At 37.0% G+C, this 13,553-nt stretch overlaps 1 protein-coding gene across 1 annotated transcript in view; it reads left to right on the plus strand.

Moving 5' to 3' along the window:
• Positions 1-701: 701 nt before the first annotated feature.
• STAU2 (staufen double-stranded RNA binding protein 2) overlaps positions 702-13,553 on the plus strand; it is a 304,556-nt gene continuing 291,704 nt past the window's right edge. The window contains 2 exon segments of the mRNA XM_030304456.2: positions 702-803; positions 2,238-2,303. The gene's annotated coding sequence lies outside the window, so the exon portion shown is untranslated.

The following is a 13,553-nucleotide window of genomic DNA, read 5'->3' on the forward strand; positions in this document are numbered from 1 at the left end:
ATTTTAATACCATTTGACTACTGAGGCACTTTTTAGTGATTTCTTTTTTTTTTTGAACAAAATGTAAATGTTTAAGTTTCATAATTTATCATTTTCAAGTTCTAATGTAACTCATTTACTCATGTTAAACAGGGAATTATTTTTTTGGTTTATCGAGGTATGTTAATTAATACCTAAATCACCATAGGAGTATAGAATTTTAGAATTGAATGGGATTGTCTTATTTATTGTTGCATAACAAATTACCCTGGGAAGTAAGGGCTTAAAACAACAAACATTTATTACTCAGTTTCTGTGGGTTAGAAATCTGGGTGCAGCCTATCTGGTACTTGTGGCTCAAGGCCTCTTAGAGGTTGCAGACAAGCTATCCCTGGAGCTGTGGTCTCATCTGAGAGAGTGACTGGGGGAAGAGCTGCTTTCAAGCTCATTCATGTAGCGCTTGGCAAGATTCAGTTGGCTTGGGAGGTATTGGACTGAAGGCCTCCATTTCTTTTGGGTTGTTGGCCAGAGGCCTGTCTCAATTCTTTGCCATCTGGGCCTGTCCAAAGGGCAGCTCACAGTATGGCAGTTAGTTTGCTTCAGAGCAGAGAGGTGAGAGAACAAGAGCAGGTAACACCTAAGGTGGAAATTGTGATCTTTTTTGTAATCCAGTCTTGTGAGCGGGGTCTTATTTCTGTTGTATTTTATTTGTTAGAGGCTGCCTACCACAGTGACTTTAGTTTACTTTTTACAGATTTAAAAAAGAAAGAAAGAAAGAAAAAGAACTCGAAAGACACACAAAGTAGTTTGCCAAGGCTCAAAAGGTAATCTCCTGAAGAGCTTGGAATAATATTCACATTCAGTGATCCTCAGCCGTTGTGCTGTTTCTACAACATATGATTTTTTTTGAAAATATAAAAATTGTTGCAGATGCCGAGGTCACTATTATAACATATGTATATTGAAAACTTTCAAATTCATTTTGAATTGACCTCAGTTTGTCATCTTGAGAAAATGGTAGCTGTATATATACACACACACGGTATACCTAAGAGTGTGTATATAAGAACCTATGTGTGTGTATATGTATATAGTGTATCTGTGTGTGTGTGTGTACGTGTATATATCAAGAACCTTTGTTTCTGAGGGAAATTTTAATATTAAAGTTTTACAGCATAAAAGATTCTTACCCAAGTGACTGGATTTAGTGCTTTTGCTCTTTATCAAGACTGTGTTGTTGCTTTTTAGATAAATTTTCTTGAAGGGTAGTGTCTGTACATAATTTGTTTTTCTTATTTTATTTTATTTTATTTTTTTAGTAGCCTCTATGCCCAATGTGCAGCTTAAACTCACAACCCCTAGATCAGGAATCTCATATTATACTGATTGAGCCAGCCAGGTGCCCCCATAATTTATTTTTTCATGTAAACTTTTTACATTGTAAGATCCCATGATTTGTTTGTTCATAGACTTGGGTGTTCTGCCCTTCTTTGGTATCTATTTTTAAATTAAGTTTAGAAGAGATTTGCCACATGCAAAGAAATATAATTGTAGCAGGGAGGTCAGACCCAGAAGGAAACAAACCCAAATGTAACAATGGGATATGTCAGGACAGTGATTTTTTTTTTCCTGAAAATTTTATGTGAAATTTTATTGTGCATGCTGTTTTTATAATGATGATAAACAAAACCACAAACAGAAAAAAAAATCCAGCTAGGTTATCTTACTTTGTACTCTTCCATACCACCTAGGAGAGTAAGTAGGAGAGTAAGTGTTGTATGTTCTTCAGGCTTAATTTGTCTTATAGAGCTTGGAAACAAAGCTGTTTAAAACCTTCCTAGAGCAAGGGGAGTGTATATTAAATATTAATCTGAAAATTTCAGATTGTTTTTAATAGCTCCACTTTTGCTGGAATTGTTTTAGAACCAGAAGGGTCATCTTTCAGCCTACCTCTGCACTGTCCACTAGTCACATATGGTTATTTAAATTTAAATTAATGTCAAAATTTTTAAAACATCAAAAATTTACTTTCTTGTTGCATTAGCCACATTTCAAGTGCTCGGTAGCTATATGTGGCTAGTGGCTACTGGATTAGACACTGCAGATATATAAAACATGTTTATCATCATAGAAAGTTCTATGTTGACCTAGATCTACTCCATTTTATATTTGATTTTGATCAAGGACATGTGTTTAAAGTGCTAATCATTGAGATCACCAACTAAGTTGAACTTTATTTCTTCATTTTCATTTTCCAGTTTTTGGAGCCGTGAGGGATACAGCAGTTTGGTCAATATTGTTTTAACATGCTTCAAATAAATCAGGTGAGTTTGTGTTAAGGCATGTCCTACTTATATGGTGCTTGGGCCATAAATTGTGGAACGTATTAACCCAGCTTTTCTATAGCCATAACCTGGCCACCGCTTTATAGAGCAATTACATCCTATATATTCACCATAGGAGACTGTGCAGGGCAGGTTGTCTAAGGATCATAGTGACAGTTCTGCAAGTTGTTAACTTATGAGTGTGCAGAGCAGAAGGTGTGTCTGTTCTTTTTGATGTTCCATCCCTCCAAGACTTAGTGTGTTCAGACTGCTTACAATTGTGATCTACCTTCAGTAGGTGGCAGTTCTGTAGACTGAAAGCATTTCTAGTGACAGATCTTGTGAAGTAGTTCTATCAGTGTGTTAAAAAAAAGTTCCTTTTCTAGGGCACTGGAAAAGGCTAGAAGGAAGGCTCTGTTAAATAAACTTTAGCCTATAATGTCTTAGACTCACTGAAAGAAGTATTTTTCTTAGGTCTTGGCATTTCTCCAAGAACTTTATACATTTCATCTTATTCATTCTGAACAAATAGGGCATTGTGTTGGAAGTATAATATTAGGAAATACTTTTATTTCAGATTTGTAAGTCAAGAGAGAAAGAATTGGATTGCAAGAAGTAATGAATTTTGTGTGTGTGTGATTTAATGAAGTGGTACACGCCCGCCCCCGCCCTGTCCTGCTCAGCTTGTCTAAGTAATACCCTCCAGTTGTGCATCACGCACCATCTCTCAGCCAGTGACTTCTAAGTTTATACTTCGCCTGGATCTCTCTTCCGAGCTCCGCACTCATGTAGCAGTTGCCAACCCGATCTCTTAACTTGGGTATCTTTATGCATCTCAGAATTAACATGGGCACAAGAAATGGTCTCAGTGCTTTGATACACCAGACTGAGTTCCTGGGTTGGTTGAGGTCGTCGTGCCAGCTGGAGGAGCTTTGCATAGATTGCCCCTGCCTGGGCCTCTCTTTCTGTCCGCTGTGGTTGGCTCACTTGACTCTGAAGCCTAGTATTTGCTCTCATAGCACCCTGCCCTTTTATTTAATGATGTTCTAACATTTGCAGTTCTAGTCAAATATCTAGTTGTTTGCTTAACATCTTTGTTCCTTGTTAGGGACCGTATGCTACATGAAGGTAGCGACTCTGCTGGTTTATTCTTGTATCCCCAGGTCCTAGAATAGTTTTGGTTGGATATGGTTTTTCATGTATTTGCTGAATGAGTGCATGGATGGTGCTGGGGTTGTCACCAAAGCAAGGAACTCTCCATTCTTTTCAAAATAACTGCGTAACCGTATCATCATTTTAGGTATTCTGTGCTTGCTTTACACAAATGCCACTAACATATAATTTCTTTCTTATGCAAAGTTATTCTTTGACTTTCTCCTTGTACTAGAAAATTTTCTCCTGCAACAAATGTTGCTTTCATCAAAGATGATACCTATGTAGGTTTAAAGGAATCTGAAGCTGTACCATGCTTAGTGCTTTCTGTGCCTTCATAGTTGCTGTCAAATCCCATGGGGTGCATTGATGGAGCTTTATGTGACATGACTCGCAAACTATGTTGTAGGTTTGGGTGGATGCCAAGTGTATGGATACCTGCTATTGTGTGGGTACAATTAGAATAATTTGTTTCATATTCCACCAAAGAAAGGTGGAAATAAACATTCTTTTTATGCCAGTCGTCATCACTGAAAATTATAGATTAGTCCTACTGAAGATTTACTGTTGGTGCTACTGGTCATGTGGAATCAGGCATTATAAACAATTCTAGGCAATGTTCTGCAAGGCCACAAGCAGTTTCCTGTGCTTTGGCTGGAATTGTACACAGTGCTTGGAGATGTATACGCTGTCCTGGTAACATATGTGTATTTTTAGACTCAACCTCAGGACTCTTGCTATCGACTAAGTTTCATCCCCCCAAATGTTCAAGTCTGAGGGGAAAAATTAATCTAATTTGGAATAGAAGTTATAGAGAAGACTTTTTCTTCAGCCAGACTTAAACTTATGAGTGATTTATGTTTTATCATTGTCGTGGTGACTGCTTTTCCACTAGAGTGTGAGGTCTCAAGATGACTGTGAAAAGGCATGAAAATGCGATTGAATCTGACACGTTGAAGCAGTTGAGGCTTTCACTGAGTGATTTTCAACACTGTCTTTCAGATTCATACTACATTCTTATTTGAGAGGTCATTTTGTTTGTTGTCTTAAGATGCCTGGGGAGTACTAACAAATTCTTCCATGTGTGTTCCTAGAACTAATTAAAAACAAGGCTATTGAGTTAAGTTATATGATATTTTATTTGATATTAGTTCTGCCTGACATTTTTAGGGATCATGGGACTGTCCCATGTTCCGTTACAGTAGTGGCACTCCTGTCTTTAAATTGTGCTCTAAATGTGTGTTTTCCATGTGCAACCCACGTAGAAAAATTAGGTAGTAGAGATAAACAAAAAGAAAACAGTCACAAATAATTCCACTATTCTTTTACAGAGATAATCACTGCTAAGCATTTTGGGGTGTATACTTCTAGATTTTTTTCCTATGCAGGTATGTTTTTATGTGAATATATGTTACTTTAAAAACTGGGATAATATAATAGTCTGAAGTGACTTAATAATTCATAGTTTGGAAGTACTAAATTTGTTTAATCAAACCCTTATTGTTGGACAGATTTTGGTATTATAGTTAGTGCCAGAGTGATTTTTTTCCTTCTTTTTTAACATATAAGTATGTTCCTTTGTCCATTATTTTCTTGTAATTAATTTGTTAGAAATGGAAATACTGGTCAAACGAGTATGCAAATTTTAAAGATATTTGATGCATAAATCCCCAAAATACAAAATTATATTTATTAGAATGCCTGTTTTCTTACTTTCTTGACAAATTTTCAATGTTTGCCAATCTGTCTGACAAAAAGTGATATTTTAATTTGCATTTCTATGATTTGCTTCTGTTTGTTGTTCTTTTGTGTTCTGTCTTTTGTGAATTGTTTATATGTGTCCACTGGTAACTTTTCCTTTTTATTTGTAAATAAAATTACTTGGATTATAACCCCTTGAGAGTTTTCTGAGCTAGTATTGATAATTATTACTTTATATTTTTCATTCATTTTTCAACAAATAACTAGTGGGAACCTATGTTTCCAGGTACTGTACTAAGTAGGAGTTTGGTATATTTTGGACCTTTCTCTCTGGTGATTAATTATGAACCCCTAGGGAAGCTGTAGCAAATTTAAATTAAGAAGGCATTTGTGCTATGAAATAATATTTTTCAATGAGTGCCTAAAATAAGGCACAGTTTTTGGGATTAATTGGTGAGGCAGAATTGACAGGGTATGTTTTCCACTGGGTTTAAGGGGAAGTCTGTATTAGGCAGCAGTAGGACTGGGAGAGTCCAGCAGCAGGGTATTAACAGAGGTCTCACTAGTCTGGTGGTTTCTTTGAAAGAGTTTTGCTGGTTTTGGAGTTTTGGAGGAACCTTTAAGTCCTGACTCAAGTAGAATGAGAGGTTAGACAGGACAGCACAGTATTTCAGTGCCAGAAGAGTGGGAGAGGAAGCCAGGTGTTATGTAGGAAGAATAAAGTACCAAGATACACTGCAAAGCATAAAGCCACTGTAGGATTATCAAGAAACGAAGACCTGGAGTTTAAGGGATAATGATGACCTATGTCACAGGTTTGTTGTGAGGAGTAATTAAACTGACAAAGGCAAAATGCTTAGCATTGACCCTGGTACTATTGCTACTGCTACTCGTAATGCCGTTGCTGTCTAGCTCTGGAGATTGATGAGAAAGGAGGCAGACATTTAGATTGGTCATTAGAGTTGAGTAGTTGTTTGGGAGAATGAAAAGCACCTCGGACGTTTCTTAAGCCCAGGTCTGCGATAAGTGCTCTCCTCTTTCTTGCCATAGGCATCAAGAACTCTTATTCTTTTCTCTTAAAAGCTGCTTCTACTTAACTCTTAGTTATTTTTTCCCCAAGTCTGGCTATGGAGTAGGATCTACAATCTGCCCATCTCTCTTGAAGCTGTAGGATGCAGTCTATAGTTAGAGGATTAAAAAAATAACATAAGGAGTTAAAATGTGTAAGAAGGACTTTGGCTTTCTGCCGTGTTGACATAGCAAGATTCTTCCTCTATGTGGCCAGCTTCCAAAATGGGCCCAATGATCCCTGCCTCCTAGTATTTATACCATTGTATAATCCTCTCACACATTGTGTGGCCAATAGAATATGGTGGAAGTAATGGATCATTTCCAAGGACAGGTTATAAAAGACATTGTGGCTTTTGCCTCTTCTCTGTCCGTCTGTGCTGCTCCCCCCCCACCCTTCCTTCCCTTGCTCATTCAGAGTAGTTAGCTGCCATGTTGTGAATAGCTCTATGGAGAGGCCCATGTGGTGAGAAATTGAGGCCTCCTGCCAACAGCTAACAAGGAACTGAGGCCTCTAGCCAACAGTGTGTGACTGAGTCTTCTTGGAAGCAGATCTTCCAGCCCTTGTCAAGTTTCCAGCTGTAAACTACTGGCCCACTGGCATCTTGACTGCCACCTCATGAGATATCCTGAGCCAGAACCACCCAGCTAAGCTGCTTCTTGATTGCCGAACCTCAGAAACTGTGTGAAAAAAATAAATGCTTGTTTTTTAAGATTCTAAGTTGGGGGTAATTTGTTATGCAGTAATAATATACTCTTCCTCCTTAAACAACTTGAGAACATATAGATATGTAAACAATGATTTTTAGACATTGGACGACAGGTGGCATCAGACTGTGATCCCTGAGAGAATGGAAACACATGAGGTAAGCCCTTCTTTACACTAGTTTACAGTAGAGCCTGGAGGTTGTTTATATAGGCTCCAGTGCAAGGAGGAGGAACCAAAACAGAGTTCACTTTCATTGAAATTAGGAAACAAAGATAAGTGTTTGGGAAGGCCAGGATGGTTAGAATTGCAGGGCAGAGTGCCAGAGAGAAGATACTTAGGGGGAGAAGGGTAAGTATATAGGTAAGTAAAAAAGTGCATTCAAGCATGAACACATTTTGGAGATCTGCAGAGGGTGCTTGAGTTTTTGGCTGAGTTCTGATCTGTAGATGCATGACAAGACTTATTCAAAGTCAGGGAAAGAATGACTGCAAAGCAGTGAAGAAAACAATTTCCGGAACTCATACAGAGCTGAGAATAGTTTGTGTCTAGACCATCTAGAGTCTAAAGACCTTCTAATACATGAGGCATTGGGAAGAGTCCTCAGAAGGCTTCAGGTGATCCCAAGTTACTTAACTGTGCATCAGAACAAAGTCCAACTCTAGAGAAATACAACACAATTCAGAATCCAACAATGTAAAATTTATGGTTTGTATCATTCAGTCAAAAATTACAATGCTTGCCTCACCTTGAATAAGGAATAGAGCATCTAGACAGATCAGTAAAGAAATAGAGGACTTGAACAACAGTGTAAGCCAGTTAGACCTAATAGACATACACAAAACAGCCAGGAATAGCTGGATACACATTTTCTCAAGTGCACACGTGACATTCTCCAGGGATAGTCCATATGTTAGGCCACAAAAAATTCTCAGTACATTTTAAACATTTATGAAACCATAAAAGTATCTTCTTCAGTCACAGTGGAATGAAGCTACAAAATCAGCTACAAGAATACCTGAAAACTCAAAAATATGTAGAAATTAAACAACATACTCATAAATAACCAATAGGTCAAAGAAGAAATCACAGGGGAAATTAGAAAATTATTACCAACAAATGAAAATGGAAACACAGCATACCATAACTTATGAGATGCAGCAAAAGTAGTACTTACAGGGAAATTTATAGCAGTGAATACCTATATTTAAAAAAGAAGAACTGAAACAAATAATCTAATTTCTTACTTTAAGGAAACTAGAAACAGAGGAGCAAATTAAATCCAAAGTGAACCAAAGAAAGAAAATAATAAAGATTAAAGGAAGATAAGTGAAATAGAGAATAGGAAACAATATAGAGAATCAGCAAAACCAAAATCTTTTCTTTGAAAAGATCAACAAAATTAACAAACCTTTACCTAAACCAGACTGATAAAGGGGGAAAAAAAGCAAAGTCACACCTAACTAAAATCAGCAATGAAGGTGGGGATGTTGCTGCTGACCTTAGGGTATAAGAGAGCACTATAACAATTAATTGTATTTCAACAGCTTGGGTAATCTACATGAAATGGACAAATTCCTAGAAACACAGATTACCAAAACTAACTTAAGCAATAGAAAATATGACCTATAACAAGTAAATAGATTGAACCAGTAATAGTAATAATAACAAATCCCTTCCAAACACGAAAAGTGTAGGACCAGATGGCATTACTGGTGAATTCTACCAAACATTTAAAGAAGAATTAACACTAACCCTTTCAAACTCTTCCAAAAAATGAGATGACAAAGAATACTTCCTAACTCTATGAGACCAGCGTTACTCTGGTAGCAAAGCCAAACAGATACCATGAGAAACAAAACAAAACAAAACAAAAAAACCTGAAGATTAATATTCCTTGAATTTAGATGTAAAAATCCTCAAGAAAACAATAAGAAACTAAATCCAGCAGTATATTTAAATGGTTATACACCATGACCGAGTGGGATTTACCCAAGTGGGAATGCAAGGGCAGTTCAACATAGAAAAATCAAACTGCATCATACCCTGCATTAGTAGGATGAAGGGTAAAAAACAAACATCACCAGTTAATATGGAAGGCTTTTGGCAAAATAGAACACCTGTCTATAATAGAAACACTCCAAAACTAGAAAGAGAAGGGAAATTCTTCAGTATGATAAAGGGATTTATGAAGAACCCATAGCTAACTCAGTGGTAAAGGATCCAACTCAGTGGTAAAGGACAAAACTTTTCCCTATGATCAGAAGCAAGACAAGGATGCCTATTTTACACTGCTGTTCAGCATTGTGGTAGGAGTTATAGCCAGAGCAGTTAGGCAAGAAAAAGAAAAGACATTTAAATTGGGAAGGAAGAAGTAAAACTGTTTGTATTTGCAGATAACATGATCCCATATATGGAAAATCCCAAAGAATCTACAAAAACCCACTACAGGTAATAAACAAATTCAGAAAATTTGTAAGTACAGGATCAAACACAAAGTCAAATTGTGTTTCTGTATACCAGCAGTGAACAATCCAAAAAGGAGAAGAAGAAAACTGTTCATTTAATAATATCCAAAAATTTAAGGAGTTGAACCATTTATACACTGAAAACTATAAAACATTGTTGAAAGAAATTAAAGAAGATCTAAATAAATGGAAGATCTAAATAAATGTGTTTATAGATTGGAAGATTTAGTATTGTTGAGGTGGCAATTCTATGCAAAACAATGTACAGATTCAATGAGATCTCTGTCAGAATTCTAGTGACCTTTTTGCAGAATTGGAAAAGCAGGTTTTTAAATTCATATGAAATTGCAGTGGTCTCAAATAGCCAAAACTCTATTCTTAAAAAAGAACAGAGTTGGAAGACTCATACTTCCCTATTTCAAAACATATTAATAAAGTGACAGTAATCAAAACAGTGTGGTACTGACATAAGGATAGACATATAAACCAATGGAATAGAATTGAGAGGAGAGAAATTATCTATCTATCTATCTATCTATCTTATCTATCTATCTTTATCTACAGATGATTTTTGACAAGAGTGCCATGACCACTCAATGCAAGAAAGAAAAATTTCTTTAACAAATAGTTTTGGGACAACTAGATACCCACATGCAAAAGAATGCATTTAGATCCCTACCTCACACTGCATTAATATATTAACTCCAAATTGGGAGGAGGGTGTGTGCCTGGGTGGCTCAGTTGGTTAAGCATCCTATTCTTGGTTTTGGCTCAGGTCATGATCTCATGGTTTGTGGCTTTGAGCTCTGTGTCAGCTTCATTGCTGCTGGTGCGGAGCCTGCCTGGGATTCTCAATTCTCTCTCTCTCTCTCTGACCCCTACTCCCCCTCACCTTTCTATCAAAATAAATAAACTTAAGATATATTAACTCTAAGTGGATCATTGACTTAAATATAAGAACTAAAACCCTGAAAACTCAACAACAGAAGTATAAACAACCCAACTAAAAAATGGGCAAAAGACTGAAATTGACAATTCTCCAAAGAAGATACACAAATGACCAATATGAAGAAATACTCAACCTTGTTAGTGATTAGGGAAAAAGCAAATGAAAACCACAATGACATACCACTTCATGCCCACCAGGATGACTAGAATAAAAGGCAAAAACAGTAACAAGTGTTGGTACAAGGGTGCAAAGTGTTGGTACAACAATGTACAAAGGTATATTGCTGGTGGGAATGTAAAATGATTCACCTGTGGAAAACAATTTGGCAGTTCTTTAAAATATTAAACATAAAATTAGTATATGACCCAGCCATTCTATTCCTAGGTGTATATCCAAAAGAACTGAAAACAGGTGCTCCTATATATGTACACACATGTTCATAGTAATACTATTTACAATAGACAAATGATGGAAGCAGCCTAAATGCCTACAGATGGAAGAATGATTAAAGAATGATTAAAGATGGTGCTGTAGGAAGATCCTGAACTTGCTCCTCCCACAATAAATAAACAACTACATATGGAATATTGTTTCTACAACATATGTTTCTACAACAAAGGACAAAAAAGACAGCCTTGAGATGGAGAGAAGAGGCAGAAACATCATCTTGCCAAAACAAAACAAAACAAAACAAAAACCCAAAAAAAACAAAACAAAAAAACATTCCAGGTGTAATATATAATCAGGAGGGAACTCAAAAATACAAAACTTTTCCCTGAGGAACCAGAGGTTAGTGATTCATAACAGGTATCCCAGTCCTTGGATCCTGCATAACAGAGACAAGCCACGCAAATACTGGGCTTTGAAAACCAACTGGGATTATATCCAGAGAAACCATAGAACTATAGGAGTGGAGAACCCACATGTACTCACCCCAGGATCAGCACAAAAATACCAATTTGAAAAGTGCCTCTGTGAAGAAGACCCACTTAGTAATTTTAAAGCGTCTGTCAGGAAACTGTTGGGACTTTTCTCTGGGGATGGAGGCATTGGTAGGTGCCGTATTTGTGACCTCATCCTACCTTGCTAATGTTGGTGCTGGTGGGAACCACTTTGCAGCTATATCTCAAATTCCTGGAGACAGTGGGCACACCCAGCTGAGAACCCTGCCCATTCCCACAGTGCAGTCACGTGTTGCAACCAGGTGAAAGCCACACGCAGCCACATGCAGCTGAGCCAGGTGTCAGCCTCATTCACCCTGTGCTGGAGACATGGTGCCGCCACAGTAGACAGTGCAGGCAGCCCACACAGGGAATTGTGCTTTTGAGGTACATATGACATCTTCTACACAAGGCCACTCCTTCAAGACTAGGAGAGGTGATTTGATTTGCCTGATACATAGAAACAAACAAGAGTCAGGCAAAATGAGGAGACAGAGAATATGCTCCAAATGAAAGAACAAGATAAAACACCAGAAAATGACATTAATGAAATGGAGATAAACAACCAGCCTGATAAAGAATTTAAAGTAATGGTCATAAAGATGCTCACTGAACTTGGGAGAAGAATAGATGAACACAGTGAGATCTTCCATAAAGAGACAATGTAAGAAAGGTCCAAACAAAAGTTACAGAGCTGAAGAGTAAAATAACTGAACTGAAAAATACACAGACTGTATGAGCTGGATGAGCTGAATATTGGATCATTGACCTGGATGGCAAAGCAATAGAAGTCATGTAGACACATTAGCAAGAAGAAAAAAAAGTTAAGAAAATGAAGATAAGGGATTTTTCTTTCGGACACTATCAAGTGGAATAACATTCACTTTATTTGGGTCCTAGAAAGAAAAGAGAGAGAAAGGGGCAGAAAACTTATCTGAAAAAATCATGGTGGAAAACTTCTAATCTGGGGAACGAAATATACATACAGGTCCATGAGAGAATTCCAAATAAAATGAACCCAAAGAGATCCACATCAAGGTACATTGTAATTAAAATTAGAGAGAGAATCTTCAAAGTAGCGGGAGAAAACGTGTTACATAAAAGGGAAATGTCATAAGGCTATCAGCAGAGTTTTCAGCAGAAACTTTGCAAGCTAGAAGAGAGCAGCATGACATGTTCAAAGTGCTGAGTGGAAAAAACTGCCAACCAAGAGTTCTCTAGTTGGTAAGGTTATCATTCAGAATTGAAGGAGAGATTAAGAATTGTTCAGATAATCAAAACCTAGAGGAGTTCATCACTACTAAACCAGCTTTACAAGAAATGTTAAAGGGACTTCTCTAAACTGAAAAGAGGTGGCAATAACAAGCAAATGTATGAAAGTAAAAATCTCTCTGGAAAAGGTAAATATATAGTAAAGGTAGTGGATCAATCACTTACAAAGCAAGTTTGAAGCTTAAAAAAAGACAAAAATAGGGGCACCTGGGTGGCTCAGTCGGTTAAGCATCTGACTTTGGCTCAGGTCATGATCTCACGGTTTGTGAGTTCGAGCCCCACGTTGGGCTCTGTGCTGACATCACGGAGCCTGGAGCCTGCTATGGATTCTGTGTCTCCTTCTGTCTCTGCCCCTCCCCAACTTGTGCTCTGTCTCTCTGTGTCTCTCAAAAAATAAATGTAAAAAGAAAATTAAAAAAAAAGACAAAAATAGTAAAATTAAATAAAACTATGGTAATAAGTTAAAGACTGAATGAAATGATGTAAAACATGACATCAAAAATATAAAACGTGGGCAGGGTGGAGAAAATGTGTTTTGGAATAGGTGCAAATTTAATTGCTATCAATTCAAAGCAGACCATTATATACATAGTAAGTTATATATGAACTTCATGGTAACCACAAAACAAAAAGTTACAATAAATACACAAAAGTGAATGAGAAGGAAGATGAACAGAACACTAAAGAAAGCCATCAAACCACAATGGAAGAGAAAGAAGAAAGGAACAGAGGAACTATGAAAACAGCCAGTAGACTGAACAAAATTGAAAAAAGTACACACCTATCAATAGTTGCTTTCAGTAAATGGCCTAAACTCTCCAACCAACAGATGCAGTGGCTGAATGGATTTAAAAAAAAAAAAAGCAAGACCCATCTATATGCTGCCTACAAGAGTCTCATTTCAGAAATAAGGACATACACAGACTAAAAATGAAAGGATAGAGAAAGATATTCCATGTAAATAGGAATTAAAAGAAACCTGGAAGGATGCCT

Source organism: Lynx canadensis, chromosome F2 (assembly GCF_007474595.2).
Source record: "Lynx canadensis isolate LIC74 chromosome F2, mLynCan4.pri.v2, whole genome shotgun sequence".
Lineage (NCBI taxonomy): Eukaryota > Metazoa > Chordata > Mammalia > Carnivora > Felidae > Lynx > Lynx canadensis.